Source organism: Manis javanica, chromosome 4, assembly GCF_040802235.1.
Source record: "Manis javanica isolate MJ-LG chromosome 4, MJ_LKY, whole genome shotgun sequence".
NCBI classification, from domain to species: domain Eukaryota; kingdom Metazoa; phylum Chordata; class Mammalia; order Pholidota; family Manidae; genus Manis; species Manis javanica.
The window spans coordinates 173,177,868-173,194,453 of record NC_133159.1 but is presented as its reverse complement, the minus strand read 5'-3'; the positions used below and the strand labels follow the sequence as shown (position 1 = coordinate 173,194,453).

General features: G+C 38.8%; 1 protein-coding gene across 4 annotated transcripts in view; it reads left to right on the top strand.

The window, feature by feature from the left end:
- The first annotated feature begins 10,041 nt into the window (after positions 1-10,041).
- The window catches only part of ABCA5 (ATP binding cassette subfamily A member 5), a 65,529-nt gene continuing 58,984 nt past the window's right edge, over positions 10,042-16,586 (top strand). The window contains exons 1-2 of one of the 4 annotated variants that reach the window (XM_036997074.2): positions 10,042-10,189; positions 15,809-15,976. The gene's annotated coding sequence lies outside the window, so the exon portion shown is untranslated. Of the gene's footprint in view, positions 10,190-10,524; positions 10,542-10,663; positions 10,796-15,808; positions 15,977-16,586 lie in introns of those variants that run through there. The other 3 variants (XM_036997073.2, XM_036997075.2, XM_036997076.2) reach the window with 3 other exon arrangements.

The following is a 16,586-nucleotide window of genomic DNA, read 5'->3' as shown; positions in this document are numbered from 1 at the left end:
TCTCATTTCCAGTGGCTTTTGGCAGACATTGCTAATAAATGAAGGAGGTCTTTTTTCTCTGAAGTGAGGCTTAGCTTTAGAATCCTTCTTACCCTGCTATTCTATAAAACCACTAACAAATTATGTGAGCAGAAATTTGAATGAAAAATTAGTTATCTATCCTTGAAACAGAGGACAAGAATGTTAAAATTTAATATTTTTAATGTCATTTTAAAATTTCTGTTAGTCCTTTCTTGCCTTCCACTTGAGTGATTTTTTTTCTTCTCCCTTTCTCCCCTTCTTTACTTATGAGTTATATGTTTGTCTGTGCTTTTTATTTGTACATCAGTGGGAAATTACCCTGATGTAATGGTGGCCTCCAAGTCCACCCCCAAGGGGCTCATCCAGAAAGGTTCCCTGACCAAATTACAATGCCAAAATCACACTATTTGTTGAACCAATTTTAAAGCATACAAGAGGCAAGGGAAAGAGATGGTGTAGGGTAATAGTGTATTTGAGAAAGTGCAAATGAGATGAAAGGTCCACATCACCTGAATCCTGTATTATGAAATGTTTACATGTCCCATCTACCATTTTTCTTCTCCCATCGCTTTTTTCACTAATCTTGTAGCTTAGAAGATCAAAGTTGAGGGTGAGCTAAGTAGACAGCAGATGGAATGGGTCTAGAGGCAATTTATATTTTCCCTACCTGACTCAGGGACTGGTATACCTGGCTATAGTCATACCTGTGTATGGTATCCATTGACAACTTACTGAGCATCCATGGGTTTTATCTAATTTGCTCTGAGCAGAGGACACATGGAACCAAAGTGGGTCCTCAGGAACATATGATGCCTCGGGTATCTCACAAGTATTTAGAGCTTACCTAGTGGTGGTAGTAATAATTGCAGCCTCTTCCCCCCAAAAATCCAGAATTTAGAAACACAAAATGTTTAAACCCTGACCTCTTCATCTTTCATGGTAGAATGGTTTAATTTTCTTGGTTGAATGTATTATCATCATTATAGTTAATACTTATTTAGTTTCCCCCAATATTTTAATCATTCTTTTGGATTAAATTTCCTTCTTATTGAAGTACATCTGCTAGCAGTTTTTACAATAGTAAACTCTATTGATTTTTTTCTGAAAATGACTTTCAACCTCACTTTGAACGACAGTTTAGCCAAGAATAGAATTTCCTTAGCACTTTAAAATTTTCATTTCAATTTTATTTGGTCAATGAGGTTTCTTTTGTCAGTCTAGATACTTTGCAGACAGTTTTTCCCCTTGTCTTGGATGCTTTTCAATTTTAACTAAAAGTGTCTAGACATTGATTTCCCTTAAAAAATTTATCCTGTTAAGGACTCGTTGTATTTTTCCATGGGTCGTGTCTGTCTTTAATTCTGAGGAATTCTCTGCCATTTTCTTCTTTGAATATTTCCTCCCCTCCATGATCTCATTTCTCTTTTTTTGGAACTTCTAGTAAAAGTACAGTCTTCTTATTCTGTCTTCCAAATGTCTTTACTATATGTTTCTTTAAAAAAAAAAAACCCCTCTGTGCTGTACTTATTATACTCACTTATCATGTGGGTAATTTTCTCAGATTTATTTTCCAGTTTAATAATCATCTCTTCCGCTGTTTCTAGTCTGTCTGTTTAAACTATTTGTTGAGTTTTTTTTTTTAATGAACTATACGCTCTATGATAATATGGAATTTGTATATCTAATTCACTATTTTATCTCCAACACCTAGAACAGTTTTAGAACTTTGTGGATGTTCAGTAAATATTTGTCAAAAGAATTAATGAATCAAAAACTCATATTCTTTTTTTCATCTTATGTTCTTTCATTTTATTTTTATTTTGTAGTCTTTCTTTTGTGATTTTAACCATTTTATTCTTTTATGGTTTTTTTTATCCACTGAAGTTATTTGGGCATAATTTTTTTTCAATCTGATGTGTCTGCTGACTCTCCCTTGTGGTGTATTGTCCTCTTGCAATTTTATTGAGAGCATCTCTTCAGTGAAGGTTGTTTATTCTACGGGATTCTTCTCAGTTCTGAGTTGTGCAAGTGTCCTTACCAAGGATTTTTATATTTGCTTCTCTAAGAGCTTGGTAGTTTCTCTGTTTCCAAGTTTGGGATTCTGTTTTCAAATAATAACATAAAACTGAATTTCTGTAGGCCAGGACTTTGAATTTTCATGGGAACCATACTCTCTACCTCTGCCTAACTGAGGCCACTGGGTAGAAAATAAGTTCTTAGCAACTTCCTTAGGGTTCAAAAAGTAAAAACCTGTTTAAGGTCTTAGGCTGTGCAGAAATTTTAATTCCAGCTCCTCATTAAGTGGCATAGGGCCACAGCTCTTGGTCCTGTGAAACCTCAACTCCTGGCTCTTACTGCTATGACTTTGAATTTCTTTTTCATTTTTGGTATACAAAGCTTTTGCTTTCTTAATTTTGAACTCAGCTTTATTATTTCAAAATAGTTGTATTCTATCCATCATTGCTATAAATTTGGAGGAGGTGGGAGTCTCATGTCATGACTGGCATTTCTAGATAAAAAAGATGATTTGGCTCCAAAGTTCTTACTAATGAATTTCATCAAAATTATCCAAGAGATAATCACTAAGAACCTCATTTTTTATTTTTAGATTTTTTTGGCCACAATCTTATAGAGATTATCATTCAAATCAACCCCATGTATAATATTGTGCTAAATATATCAGGACATATAACAATGACTAAAATAGTCCGTGCACTCACAAGGCAAATGTTATAAGAATGGTTCATAAACAATCATAAGGCAGAAAGTCTTGCACTATAGCGCGTGTAGAGCATTAGAATAATGCATGCTACACTTGCTATCAAAGAAAATAGGCTTTAACTAGGCTTGTTAAAATAATGAAAGGGAATCGAGAGAAGGCATTTTCTAGTGGTTGTAGCAGGAGAAATTTAATGGAAGAGGTGCTAGCTGAGATGTGTTTTGAAGAAAGAGTGGGATTTGGTCATTTCTAAAAGTAATAAGAGAGGGGCAAGTGTTTGAAGAGAGGGTGTGGTTCTTCCAAATTGAGGGAAAAGCCTCAGTTTAGATAAGGAGATGGGAGGGTGGAGGACGTAACAGGGAACAACTAGCAGTCTGATTCACCAGGTTACGATGTTATAATGAAAATATCATTAGAATGTCAAAATAAAAGAAATGAAAATAAAACATGGGCAGAAATGGAGAGGTATAAATCAGGCAGGTGTGTACAGGTAATTTATTTTATTACTGTCCTATTTGTTCAAAAGGAAAGGAAGATACTGGGTTAATTTTTTATGGATAAATTGAAGAACCAGGATCATTTAAAGTTGAATTTGGACAGTTTCTAGTGTCCTGACCCTGCGATTGGTTGGTTTTACTAGTTTCCGGAAAGGTAAACTGAATCAGCATTTTTATGGCTCAGGCAAACTAGCGCCATCTATTGGCACAAGAAGGTAAATACAGGAATTAAATCTATACAGGGACATTTATTTTTCACTTGTTATTTATAGTATGATTAGCTAATAAAAGCCGACCATGTTCTAACTGCGTAGGGAAATAAAGTAGTCTAGAACAACATTGCTTGATCCTTGGATTAAGAGAATGTGGGATCAGATAAAAGTGGATTATAGACAAAAGCCTTATTCAGTATGAAACATTTTAAAATTTCACATCAGAGATAACATCAAATTGAATTTTGGAATGAATCTTAAACCGGGACGGATTTGAGTTTGTAGAGGTAGCTGAGAAAAGGAAAGTCAGTGTAAATGTGGAAGAGGCTAAAACATTGAAAGTAACAGTATTACAACAGAGCCTCCCTCCTTCCCCTTTGCTTAACTCCTACTTAGCCTTCAGATGTTAGTATAGATATGATTTCCTCCGGACAATCTCCTTGACTTCTCGGGTGCGTATCAGATGAATCACGTATGTCCTCTACAGACCACTGTTCACATGATGCCACTGACCACACTGCATGGCACATCCCATTTTTTACCTATAGCCCTCATCCCAGTTTAAAGTCCTTGATAGCTGGCACCCTGTCTGTTTCATTTACCATTCTATTCTCAGTGCTTACGGTATTACCTGACCCGTAATAGGAACTCTACAAATATTATTTACAGAACGAATGGACAGATTAATGAAGAGAATAACTGTGATGCAAGTGAGCAAGGAACAAATATTGAAAGTGAATGTCAGTAAAGCTTAAATAAAAAAGAAAATGTTTTCAGAAATATTACTCGTAGAAAAGAACTTCTTTCTTCATTGCATATTGGCTCCCTACAAATGCCCATATATTTATGGACTCTCCAGTGCTTTGTTGTATTCACAGTATTTCTCTCTACCTTGGTGGAGGACAAACAGTAGTGCATAGCTCACTTTGTTATTGTAGAGATTAAATAACAGGCTACATGTATAGAGAACAGTGTGTTGCACATATTATGTGCTTAATATTGGCTTTTATTATTTCACACACCTCATCTCAAAAACTCCTAGAAGTGACCCAGAGAGTCAAAGAAGGTATGTGTTTTTTAATCCTGTTTTACAGATTACGAAACTAGTGATTATAAAGGCTAACTGTGTATATGTGATTATGGAGTCACATTTGTTGTTAAGTTTCTGAATCCCATATCCAAGTGATAGTTCATTGTCCTTTCTGTAGCAGCACGTTGCTTACCTAGACGGAGCAAAGAAAATAGAAGACATGTGGGTGCTAAATAATAACATACATACGTAGCATAGAGTGAAATTAAGTGGTAAGGGATGTATTATTTTTCTGTTGCTGCTGTGATGAATTACCACAACCTTAGTGACTTAAGACAACACAAATTTATTATCTTACAGTTCTGGAGGTTAGAAGTCCACACCCAGTTCACTCTGGGATAAAAATCAAGGTGTTAGCAGGGCAGCATTTATTTCTGGAGGCTCTACGTAAATTTCCATTTCCTTCCTTTTCCAGCTTCTGGAAGCCACCTGCATCCTTTCCTGCATCTTTAAAGCCAGCAATGGTGGGGTGAGTCCTTCTCACACTGAATCACTCTGACCTCCTCTTCTGCCTCCCTCTTCCACTTTAAAGGCTTATGTTGGGCCCGCCTGGATAATCCAGAATGCTCTCCCTATTTTAAAGTCAGCAGTGAGCAAATTTAATCCTCTTTTTCCCTGTAAGGTAACCTATTCACAGGTTCCAGGGATCAGGATGTGACTATCTCTGCATGGACTGGGAGCATTACTCTGCCTGTTCCACAGGGTAATGGATCCTAAAGGGAATCCTGGCAAGGGGATCCCTCAAATGAAAGGATGGGACAAGTGCTTGTGGACACAGTATTGTCAAACGGAAGTGTTAGATGTTATCACTGCAAGCTACCTGACATATATTATTAACTCATATTGATCTTGGCAGACAATAAAACCTTTTGATGTTTTTTCCCATGACTAAGCAGAATATCCTATTTTGTACTTGTGTGGTTTTAATCTTCAATTTGAACAAAGGGATTTTCATATATTTGTTCAATTTGATCTTCAGATTTTAGCTCAAAGTTCAAATTGGTCATATAATTTTATTTCCTGGTTCTGTCTTAAGTCATATTTTCTATGCTATGTAGGTTTTGCTTCAACCTGATTTGACCTGAATGATTTTTATGTCTTCACCTTATTTTAGAGTGTCATCCACAAATATCATGAAAAAGTTGAATAAATAAGTTGGCTGAAATTAACTTATACCATGACTATACAATTCCCATTTTAACTCAAAGATCAAATGAAATAAGTGTAGTATGACTTACCTTTAGTCTGGTTTTCAGTGACCACCAAATTGTCTTCTAAATGTTCACAAAATATATTTAATCATGTACTCTGAACTTTTATTTTTTTGTTCTAAAGTTTTTAGTGTCTACCTTTACCACTTTTTTAAAGCAGGTGATCTATTATCTTTCTCATTTTTTATGTTTCTCTGAACTTCCCAGCAACGTAACAGGTCTTAGGTTACCTGTAAACAGCTGTGGGATGTAATTGTGCCTGGAAACACAAACTTATTAGAAACAGATAGGTATTCCCATACTATCTCCTCACCTTTCTTGCGTTTCAGTCCTTTTTCTACTTTGTCACATCTTCACTTTAAAGTCCATTTTGTTTACTGAAGAGGCAAAGAACAGGCAGCAATCCAGTCATCTCTTTTTTAGTCTTTACCTTATTCTCTTAGGTGAATTGGTTACCTTTTGTTTATAAAAACCTGTGCAGGCTTGTATCTCTCTGCCCTTTAATAGATTCTCCATGCTGGTGAATGCAATCTGCCCGTCTTTTCTCCTGAAGTTAACAGGTAACTCCATTCTCAATGATTTCTCTATCGTACTTAAGAGTTTGCACCACACTTTAAGAGTGGAATAAATATTACCTTCCATTTAATGCTCTTTAATTGTTATTATAATTTTTTTGTCTTTCATAATCATTGTTGATTTCTTCACCTTTTTCTGGGCACATCTGCAAAGCTGGAGTTCTTGCTGCGCGAGAATACTAGGCACCCACTATATACTGGTTGGTTCCTTGGTTGAGATTTTAAATATCGAATTTGGCTAATCTTCAAATATTAATCTCTTTGACTAATTTTCCTGTCCAGAAAAACACAAAGAAAGAATGTAGTACTTGAATTCTTTTTGGTGTAGTAAAAACAAGAGTAACAATAATAGTAGTTGTATTGAAAACTAAACAAACTAAGTCAATCTGTCTTCAACCTTCCACCAATTATTAATTAATCAACACTTCTCTAAGCTGTCTAATAACAATCTCAGCCACATTTGAGATGGTAGTTTGGACTTTTATTGTTAAAGATGCAAGACTTTCTTTCTACTTTTTCAGTCAATACTGTATTTATTTGTCCTGCCTTACTCTAGAAAAATATACCAATTTGAAATTCTTTGAAATTTTATACCTAATTTAAACCTTGAATTTAGAAACTACATCACTTCTCTTGACAACTTTTTTTAGCTTGTAGAAATGGTAAATGTTTAAAAACAAATAGTAATAAAGACTGTTCAATAGTAATAGACTTTAAAAGTGGTATATGTAATTTTCAATAATCATGCAAAATAATGTTCTGTTTTAACATCAGGAAAGAAAATACCCTAACAATTTAGCAATTTTGCTCTTAGTTTTGGCTAAAATAACATAAGAAATCTATTATAAAGCTTTGGTCTCTAGCAAGTAAAAACACAACACAAACAGAATACATTGTTCACCAGCAGGAGGTTAGGATATGGGGTGGAGTTTAGAATAGCCAGCCTAATTCTCTTTCTCTACATTAAATATTGTCAAAATTCCAGTTAGCTGTTTATTTTGTTCAGCTAGGCAACTTGTTAAATCTCAACCTATGCCTTCTATGATCTATGTATTCCCATGTGATTTATTTGTCTAAAAATCTATTAATGAGATATGGGGATTTGGTTTGCCACCATGACAACCGAGCAGTATGGCTTGTTTGCTATTTCCTAGATACTGAAGCTCTGAAGGAACATCTTCCCTGAAGCTGCTTATTAAGTACTGAGACCTGGTAACTATGGAAATTTAGATTGAGATTATGCAGCTAAATTATTTACAAGGTACACACACACAGTCTGATGAATAGACTGCTCAAAGAGACAGTAAAATATGTCATGGCCAGTATATTACTTTCTAGTAGTCTGCTTATTTAAAAGGTCTTATTTAGTATCCTGTTATTCCCACAATCATGTTATCATCATAATTTTGTCATCAACTTATAAGAAGAATTTAATATCTTCCAATTATTTTATGTGGCAGATTTTGTTGGGTGAGTGGTGACATTGTGCAGGTATAATAATGACAACAGTTCTCATATATTCTTGTACATGTGTTTTCTCCTCAGTAGTATTATCAACATTTACTGCACACTATGATGCATAAGACCTGGACATTTAAATTACTATATGAAAAAGCTCTTTATCTCAAACTACTTAAAATTTAATCGATGAGAACAAGATGGTAGCCTGTGTGCAGTTGAGAGGAAGGAGAGATCATTTTGTCGGAGTGATGAGTTTCAGAGAAGAATTGGGTTTTGGTCACGTTATCTTGAAGCCCAAGCAGACAGAATGAATGATAAAATAATACAAGGGTAGGAAACTCAGAGGAAACAAATGTCTGGAATAGTGGTAGAAATGGTGAGTAGACTTCTGAAGTTAAAGCAAATCGAGTTTATCTAGTGAGAAGTACAATTGAAGAGCTGAGGTGAATATGTATTTCAGTAACAGATTTTTACCAAGTCTATTTACCTTTGATCTCCATATATTTACTTGCCAACAAATCTTAGACCATTAGGAGTGCATTCTTCTGAATTTGTAACTGAAATGTCTTAGATATTTCAAAAGAGAAAAACTCTATGATGAATAGTCTTTATTATCTGCCTTCTTCAGTTTTCTGATGTAGTTTCTAGGACATTCTGTTTCCCTTTCCCCCCACTCCCACTGCCAGATATTTTTTTTAGGGCATTTATTTATTTATTAAAATATCATTGATATATGCTCTTATGAAGGTATCAGATGAAAAACATTGTGGTGACTACATTCACCCATATTATCAAGTACTCCCCGTACACCACTGCAGTCACTGTCCATCAGCATAGTAAGATGCCACAGAGTCACTACTTGTCTTCTCTGTGCTACACTGCCTTCCCTGTGACGCCCCCCCACCATGTGTGCCAATAATACTCCTCAATCGCTTTCTCCCTCCCTCCCCACCTACCCTCCCTCACCCCTTCTTGGAGTCTGTGAGTCTGCTATTCTGTTCCTTCAGTTTTGCTTCGCGTTATACTCCACAAATGAGTGAAATCATTTGGTACTTGTCTTTCTCTGCCTGGCTTATTTCACTGGACATAATACCCTCTAGCTCCAGCCATGTTGTTGCAAATGGTAGGCCTTGGTTTTCTTCTTATGGCTGAATAATCTACTGACAGATTTTTAATCACCATGGATTCTGCTCTCTTTGAATTTCCTACATAATCTATGTGTAAAAGCATGAATAAAACTTGATTCTTTGATTTTTTTCTTTGTGTTTTGGTAGAACTTTGCATCAGAGTGGCTGTTGGGGAGACTAGTTTAAAATGTGAGAAACAGGGAAAAAATGTAAATTCCTAAAAAATACTCGATGTACACAAGATTATGGAAGTTTTAAAACATCTTTAAATAAGTTCCCAAAAGTAAAGAACTGTACAAAAAAGTGTGACCATACAGAAATCTTGGGAGGAAAATCTTGTAATGCTAGTGTTGTGAGCTTTTTTTTTTCCTTTTCAGTAACTTTTGACCATTTAGGTCAGTTGGGCAATAAAACAGAACAGCAGTTTATATTTTTAACAAAAATTAGTGCTGTTTAGTATCTCTCATGATGCCTATGTCTCAGGCCGTTTGGAAAATTCAGGATCCACCACATTCCCAGACTCTCATGAGGACAGTTTAGCAACTGAAAGCACCCTCAGTGTCCTAGGTCGGTGTCTGATGGGGGAAAGAGGCAGCAGTTATGACAACGAACACGCTGCACCCTGGGCACTGCGGCGGGAACCGAAACGCAGCCCAGGTGGGGCCTGCTCGGAGGCCGGCAAACAGAAAAAAGGTTCCCCGACACCGGACGGGGCCGGGAGGCAGAGGAGAGGGCAGCGGGCCACGGTCACACGCTAGGAGGCGGCAGGGTCTGGACAAAACGCGAGCCCCTGACTTCAAGCCCGCTGTTTCTGACGGGGACTCCAGGGAAGGCGCAGCGACGTCCCCACGGTGGCGGCGGCTCCCAGGTGCCCAGAGTCCGGGCACCGAGCCTCGTCACAGGCTCCTGCGGCTCTGCGGCGGGGCAGGCGAGCGCGCGGGACTCCCGCTCGCCCCGCCCCCTCTGAGCCCCGTCCCCAGGCGCGCTCCCCTCGCGGGCGCCGGGCACGCCCACCCTGCGCCGCGACGCGCAGGGCCGAGCGGCGGGAGCGCGCGCGTCCGCGGGGGCCGTCCTCTAGGAGCTCCGCCCCCAGGGGCGTTCGGCGGGCGGCAGAGCTGGGCTTTCTGCGCGCTCCCGGCCCTGCGGCGCTGGGAAGCTCGGGGCCGAGCGGCGGGGGCGCGCGCGCGCGCGCGCTCACTTCCAAGCTCCGTCCCGCGCGCGGTGCACGCTGGAGGAGCGCGTCCGGGCCTGACCGCGCTGCGGCTCCGGTCCTGAGGTGAGGAGGGCGCCGGGGCGCGCCCGAGGGGGGGCCCCGCTCTCCGGGAGGGAGCATCGAGGAGGGACCGCGGCGGGGAGGTCGGCGAGAGGGGCGGCGGGGCGGGGAAGGAGCCGGGAGCGGGGGCTAAGGGGCGGGGTGCGACGGGGGCCGAGCTGCCGGGACACGGAGCTCCCGGGTCGGGGTTTGCCGGGCGCGAGCCGGGCGCGCTCCCCGGGGTGTTGGCCTGCGAATGCCGAGGGGCCGAGGTACCAGCGCCCGACTGCAGGTGGGACGCGGTCGCCTCCTGCATCGGCACCGCTAGAGAGCGAGGGGAAATGTTCTGGAAGTAAATTTCCCTGCGAACACCTGGGTAATTAGCGCTCGCCATTCCCCGGGGCTCTCGTGTTGGTAGCTCCGGTGCGTGCTGAGAGCTGAGGGAGGTGCGAACGCGCAGGTCTCGTGACCCGCTGGTTCCCAAAACACCGGGAAGAGCCCCGGGCGGGAGCCCATCTCCGCTGGTGGGAAAGCTGGGCAGGCTACGGGCTCCGATCTCGGCCGGAGGCGGTACTGGTTTACCGGGGTTTCTGCTGTGCTCCTGAGGCTTAGATACGCTTTTTGAAATAAGTAAGTAAGAAAGAATAAAGATAATCAGGTGTGCTTTCTATCGAAGACGTTCTAAAAGAACAGAAGGGGAGAAAAGTTGGCTCCCAACTGTGAGCCAGTCTCAGTTTTATCTCGTTTTATCCTGACAGCAGCCCTTTGAGGTTGGAGGTTTAATCTAGTTGGGAACAAATGGAAAATAGGTCACAAAAAGGTTAAGTCACTCCTTAAGATCTCCAACAAGCAAAAAGGTAGAACTGAGATTCCAACCCAGATATGCCAGACTCGAAATTCTGGTGCTTTATCCACTATATTTGGAGTCCGCCCAGAGATCGTTAATTACGTATATTTAGGGACAGGAGAACATTATTAGGGCTCTGGGTATTTGTGTTAAAATCAAAACAACATGGCATTAATCCTGGAATATGTGCTGTGTAAGTGCATTTTCCATCGAACAGGGAATTCATATATTCTTGGAAAAAGCAAGTTTATTAATGTTACATGTGTATTTGAATGTCTTTTGTATTCCAGATACTAAACTACATGCTAGGACTACCACGGTGAATACACTTTATATTTCTGCCCTCGAGTTAAATTGAGAGGATGATCGCATAAAAGAATTTTATAATATTCTACTGAATTGTAATCTTTACTGGTGTGCAAATTAAAAATAGGACAAGCTCTTAGGAACCTATTATATATAAGAAAAGGGCTTCGATAACTTGTCGTGTGGGTTACCACGATTGCATTGTTATTTTCCCCATTCAGTAAGAAATAGTGTCATAAAATTTAGGTTAAATATAGATAATTAATATTTAATTTTATTATTGCACTAACTTCAGTATATTTTAAAACACTAGAGAAGAAGAGAGCATTTATAATTTATCCCCTGTTGTATTAAGAGGCTTAATTTTATAGTCCTTTTATTTTCTTAGTTGAGAAGCCAGTGATGTAGGTAGGTGGGCAGGAATTTCAAGTCATTTGCCAAATAGGCTCCTAACCCTTTCTTCCAAAAAATAAGTCTTAAGTTAAAAGTATAGTTAATGACAGATTATTTTAAAGCTTGTATGGTTCAGAGTTCTAATAAACAATCTTCAGTTTAGGCAAAAATGACACATTGTTGAAATACATTATTGCCTTGGGCACAGCTGTAGGTAAGTGGATGGAAGGAATAGTGGGACATTTTGGAATTTTCTTCTGGTCACTTAAGTGTCCTCATTGAAGTAGGAATCAAGGTTTTAATCTGAGAGATGCTGTGGGTGGGAGCTTTGGAGGTCTGGAAATTAGGTGAGTGAGTAGACGAGTGAAACAGCTGTTTGCCAGGCAATTAAACAATTGTTCTTAGGTTTAAAAATTGAAAAAGAAGAGATATAAAGTGCTAAATGTGAATGCACAAAATAAAGGCATCTGATGTTGCGTAAAGGGATCTCACCACCCATTTCTGGTGCCTGTCTTTTCAGTGTCATCTAGAGCATACACCTGTGCCCTTTGCCCATTTCACTTTGCCTGTGCCTCTGCCCTATCACTGGTATGGCATCCCTGTTCTTTATACAAGTCAAGCCCTTTTGAGGACAGCCTTTCCGTTCTTTTCCTCTGCCTGGAATTTCTATTCCACTCTTTCCTAAACTCTTTTTCCCCGTTGCATAGATCACATTATATTAAAATTTATCTACCTGCAAAGTTAGTGATAGTATCTTAACTTTTTTTTGCCATTATGTTTGGTGCATAAATCCTTCAGTGAACATTAAATACCACACTTTTCTTCTTTCTTCCTTCTTTAGTCCATAACAGGGGTCACCCAGCTTTTTCTATAAAGAGTTAGGGAGTATACCTTAGGTTTTTGCAGGCCATATAGTCTCTGTTTAAATTACTTAGCTCTGCCATTGTGGCAAACGCAGCCATACACAATACGGAAGTGAATGAGCATGGCTGTGTTCAATAACACTTTATTTAAAGACACTGACTTTGAATTTCGTATAATTTTTACATGTCACAAAAAATTATTATTCCTCTGCCCCACCATGCCATTTAAAAATGTGAAAAAACACTGTTAAGTTACAGGCTGTATGAAACAGGCTGTGAGCTGGATTTAGCACCCACCTGGACCATTGCATAGTTTGCAGACCTTTGATCTGTCAGGACTCTCAGTAAACCTTGAAAAAGAAATGTGTGTGCACTGTGATGCTGTTGCTTATAATATTACCACTGGTGGTAAAGAAGCAAAGATAAATAAGGCAGTCTCTCTTGTCAAGGATCTCATGGTGAAGTTCAAAATTAAGACATGTAAACAAATAATGCTGACGGTATGGTAACTGCAGCTACAGTTGACTTATTGGATATAGATGTGAAACAAGGGAGTGATAATCAGCACCGCTTGAGTGGGTGGACCAGAAGTGACTTCAAACAGTCATCTGTTGGAGATAGGGAACATTTTCAGCTAAGAGCCTTTCTGAAAATCTCTCAAGCTTGCTAAGGAAATGACTGACCGTATCTCTCAACCTGCTGGCTGTGCACGTCAGGATGACCCAATTTTATTTTATAGGGTATAATCTTCATTCATTCATCTCAGAAATAAAGCTACTATATTACAAATTATTTTTCTCTAACAGTTATTTCTAATGGTCATGTACATTTTTTATTTTCTTGAGAAAGGTAAAATCGTGTTTCATAGCATGTATAATGTAGCAATGAATATTTCTTTAATGAATTTTTGATATTGAATTTTGGACTATGTAACTCCTAGTCTTTTTTAAGTCAATTATTAATACATTAGAAAAGGGAGATTAACTTTAGTTTTAGTGGGCTTTCAATTTTCTTGCAATTTATTCGATTTAGGAAGAATTATTTTTATCTTAAGAAATTACGTAGGGAACTTAAGTATTTGATTAAACCTGTAGCGACATTAGGTATTTTAAACTTCCCTAATTACTCTTTAAAACTCTATTTTAAAAATCCATTCCCGAGGAATGATGTGGGGCAATGGAAAGTAACTTTTAAAAGTTTTTTAAAAATAATTTTGTACCCTCATTTCTGTGTCTTCATCATTGTTCTTTAGCAGTTAGAAATTGGCTTTATTAAAAGAGTTTTAGAGGTTCTCCACTGGTGACACTGAGTTGGAATTATATCAAGTATTGTTAATTTTTTGAAAGAGTTCCTATTTGTTAACAGTATGCCATTATTTTATATTATATTTCAGTTGTTAACTTGTGCTTTCAAAGATCATCTATCGTATGTTGCAGAAAAGAAGACCTTATATGTGTTGTCTACTCAAAAAGCTGCTTTTTAATGTTGTATGGTGGTCTCCACCTTTCCAGCTCACTCGTAACTTATGAACTCTGGCATTAGCAATTGAACAACTAGATATTTGGTCCTGTTCCCATTTAGCACCAATGTTAAATGTGGGATCTGCCACATATCCTTTAATTCTTCTGAATGCCACCACATAAGGGGTCATTAAAGGGAATTGCAGTATAGAAAGGAAATTTACAGCTGTGCTAAATACTGATTTTCTTATACTCAAGAAAAAAAAGCACCTGAGAAGTTAAACTCTTCACAGATATTCCCTTGCTGGCCATCCCTCATTTCTGATTTGCAGCCCTGTTTGCTGTTGTATGCACTGCTTTCATGAGTGAATCTCCATCTTTCAGGAAATCTCATTCCCCTACCCAGAGGATTTGGTTTGATTTCAGACACCATCTCTTTATCTTTGGCTGAGTTTTTCAGTATAGAACGCACTGCCGTCCCACATCCTTCCCCATTTGAAAATTTCACCCCAATTTACCCACTCAAAACCTTTCAGGACAGTGGGGGATGGATGAGAAAGGGGACTTTTGTGATTACCCCACCAGTGTGAGTTGTAGGCACCCCTTTTTTATTCTTTTTCTTTCTGTCTTCTCTCCAAAGTGCAAACGTTCCCTGAGACAGTATGGTCCCCACACTTGAAGAGGAAGCACAGTATTCTCCTAGGCGACCATGATTTCCAGTGGATCCTTTGCAGGAGTACTTGACGTTACCGTGAAGAGCGGTCCTTGGTTGATTTAGTCCCCTTAGGCCTGCTTAGACACTGTGTGTGTTGTAGGGGGTGAGGAGGGCAAATAGATTCATTGTTGGGTCAGTTTACAAAAACCTGACTACAGCTTCGAGGATACTGTTTAGATGAACATTAGAAAATTTATGAAGAATCACTGTTAAGAATGTTTCATTTTTTTCAATCAGACATCCAACACAAGTATTTCGTATCATGAAAGAAAGTCAATTGAATTTTCTTCAGGTGTTTTATCTTAATAACTTGGATAGAAGTTCAGGGTTATTGAAGTTTAACTTTTTCACATGATTAGAGCTTACAGATATGTGAAATATCTGTTCAGGTCAGTCATAATACGGGCTCACCTGCATAACTTGATTTCATTTCATACTTCCATTTTTTTTCTCTTTGTCCTTTTGCCATTCTGGGGGATTTCCTGACTCAGTCTTCATTCTGACTCACTTATTTGCTTTAGGTGCTGTTCACCTCATCTCCTAAGAATTGTATTTCTATCAGTCTGTTTAATTTCCAAGTCCTTTAGTAGTTTTTTCTCAATTACTTTCTTATTTCAGGAATATGGTATTCTATGTTTTTTCTCTGAGGATATTAGTTGTACCACTTTTATATAGAGTGGTGATCAACATGTATAATTACTTGCTATATACCAGAAACTATTTTCAATGTTACATGTACTAATTTTAATTCTTCTAACAACCAGAAGTATTCTTACTCTGTTTACAGATGAGAAAAGCTAGGCACAGAAAGGATGAATAACTTGCTCAAGGTCTCAGACTAGTAAGTAGCAGATGCTTGATTCATGTTTAGTTGGTTTGGCTCCAGAGGTCACACTCTTCATCACTCTGCTTCAGGCATTATTATTATTATTAGTCCCCGTGTTTGTTGATTTTGGTGCCTCTTTATGATATTGTTTTTCCATAAATGTTTACTGATTCCAGCTTCTTTCAATGTGTTTGAAGTTGCTGATTGGGCCCGTTTTCTTTGTGTGTGCTCAGGGAGGGGAAAACAATGCCAGTTAATGCCAGCCTGCTGGATGTCAGTGGCCACCTGAGGTTTTCCCTGCCTCTGAATAAAGTATCCGCACCTACTGTGCCAGCCAGACTCAAGTAGATGAAGAGATAAGGTTGGAAGTTTACTTGATAGTTTACCCTCTTCTTGAAAAGGTATTATTTTAATTCAAATGATAAATCTTTTTAAAGTACCACAATAAAAATGTAGATGTGGTGTTGCCATTTTTATGGCTATTAAATAAGTTGTTAGCTCTGTTTATGTTTGTGTTGACTGTGAATCTTTTTTGGAGGAGGGGGATGACCGAGGAGGCTGGATCCACTCCAGGTCAGACTGATGAGATGATCTAGCCAATAAACAGAAAGGTACTCTCCAAGGGATGAGAGACTTAGTGCAGTGGCAGACGTTTTGACAGGAAAAATGATGAGGAAAAAAAAAAAATCTACCTAAAGAATAGAACTTGGGAGCAAAAGGAAGAAAACAGCATGAGTGCACCTTTTGCTTTTGAAGGGACTTTGTGCTTTGGAGGAAATGACATAAAACTGAGGACTGAATAGACACTGAAGTAACGACTTTGATTCGTTGTTGTGTGTTCTCTTCTATAGAAAACATTTTCCTGTGAATATTATTTTAAAGCTATTTTAAAAACTTGACCTCAGTGGTTCTCAATTTTGTATCTGCCTCTGCACACTCCCATTAGTGGCAGTGGGATTCTGCACTTACTTGTCGGAGTGAGGCAGCCTGTTTTTAACATTTCCCTTTGTC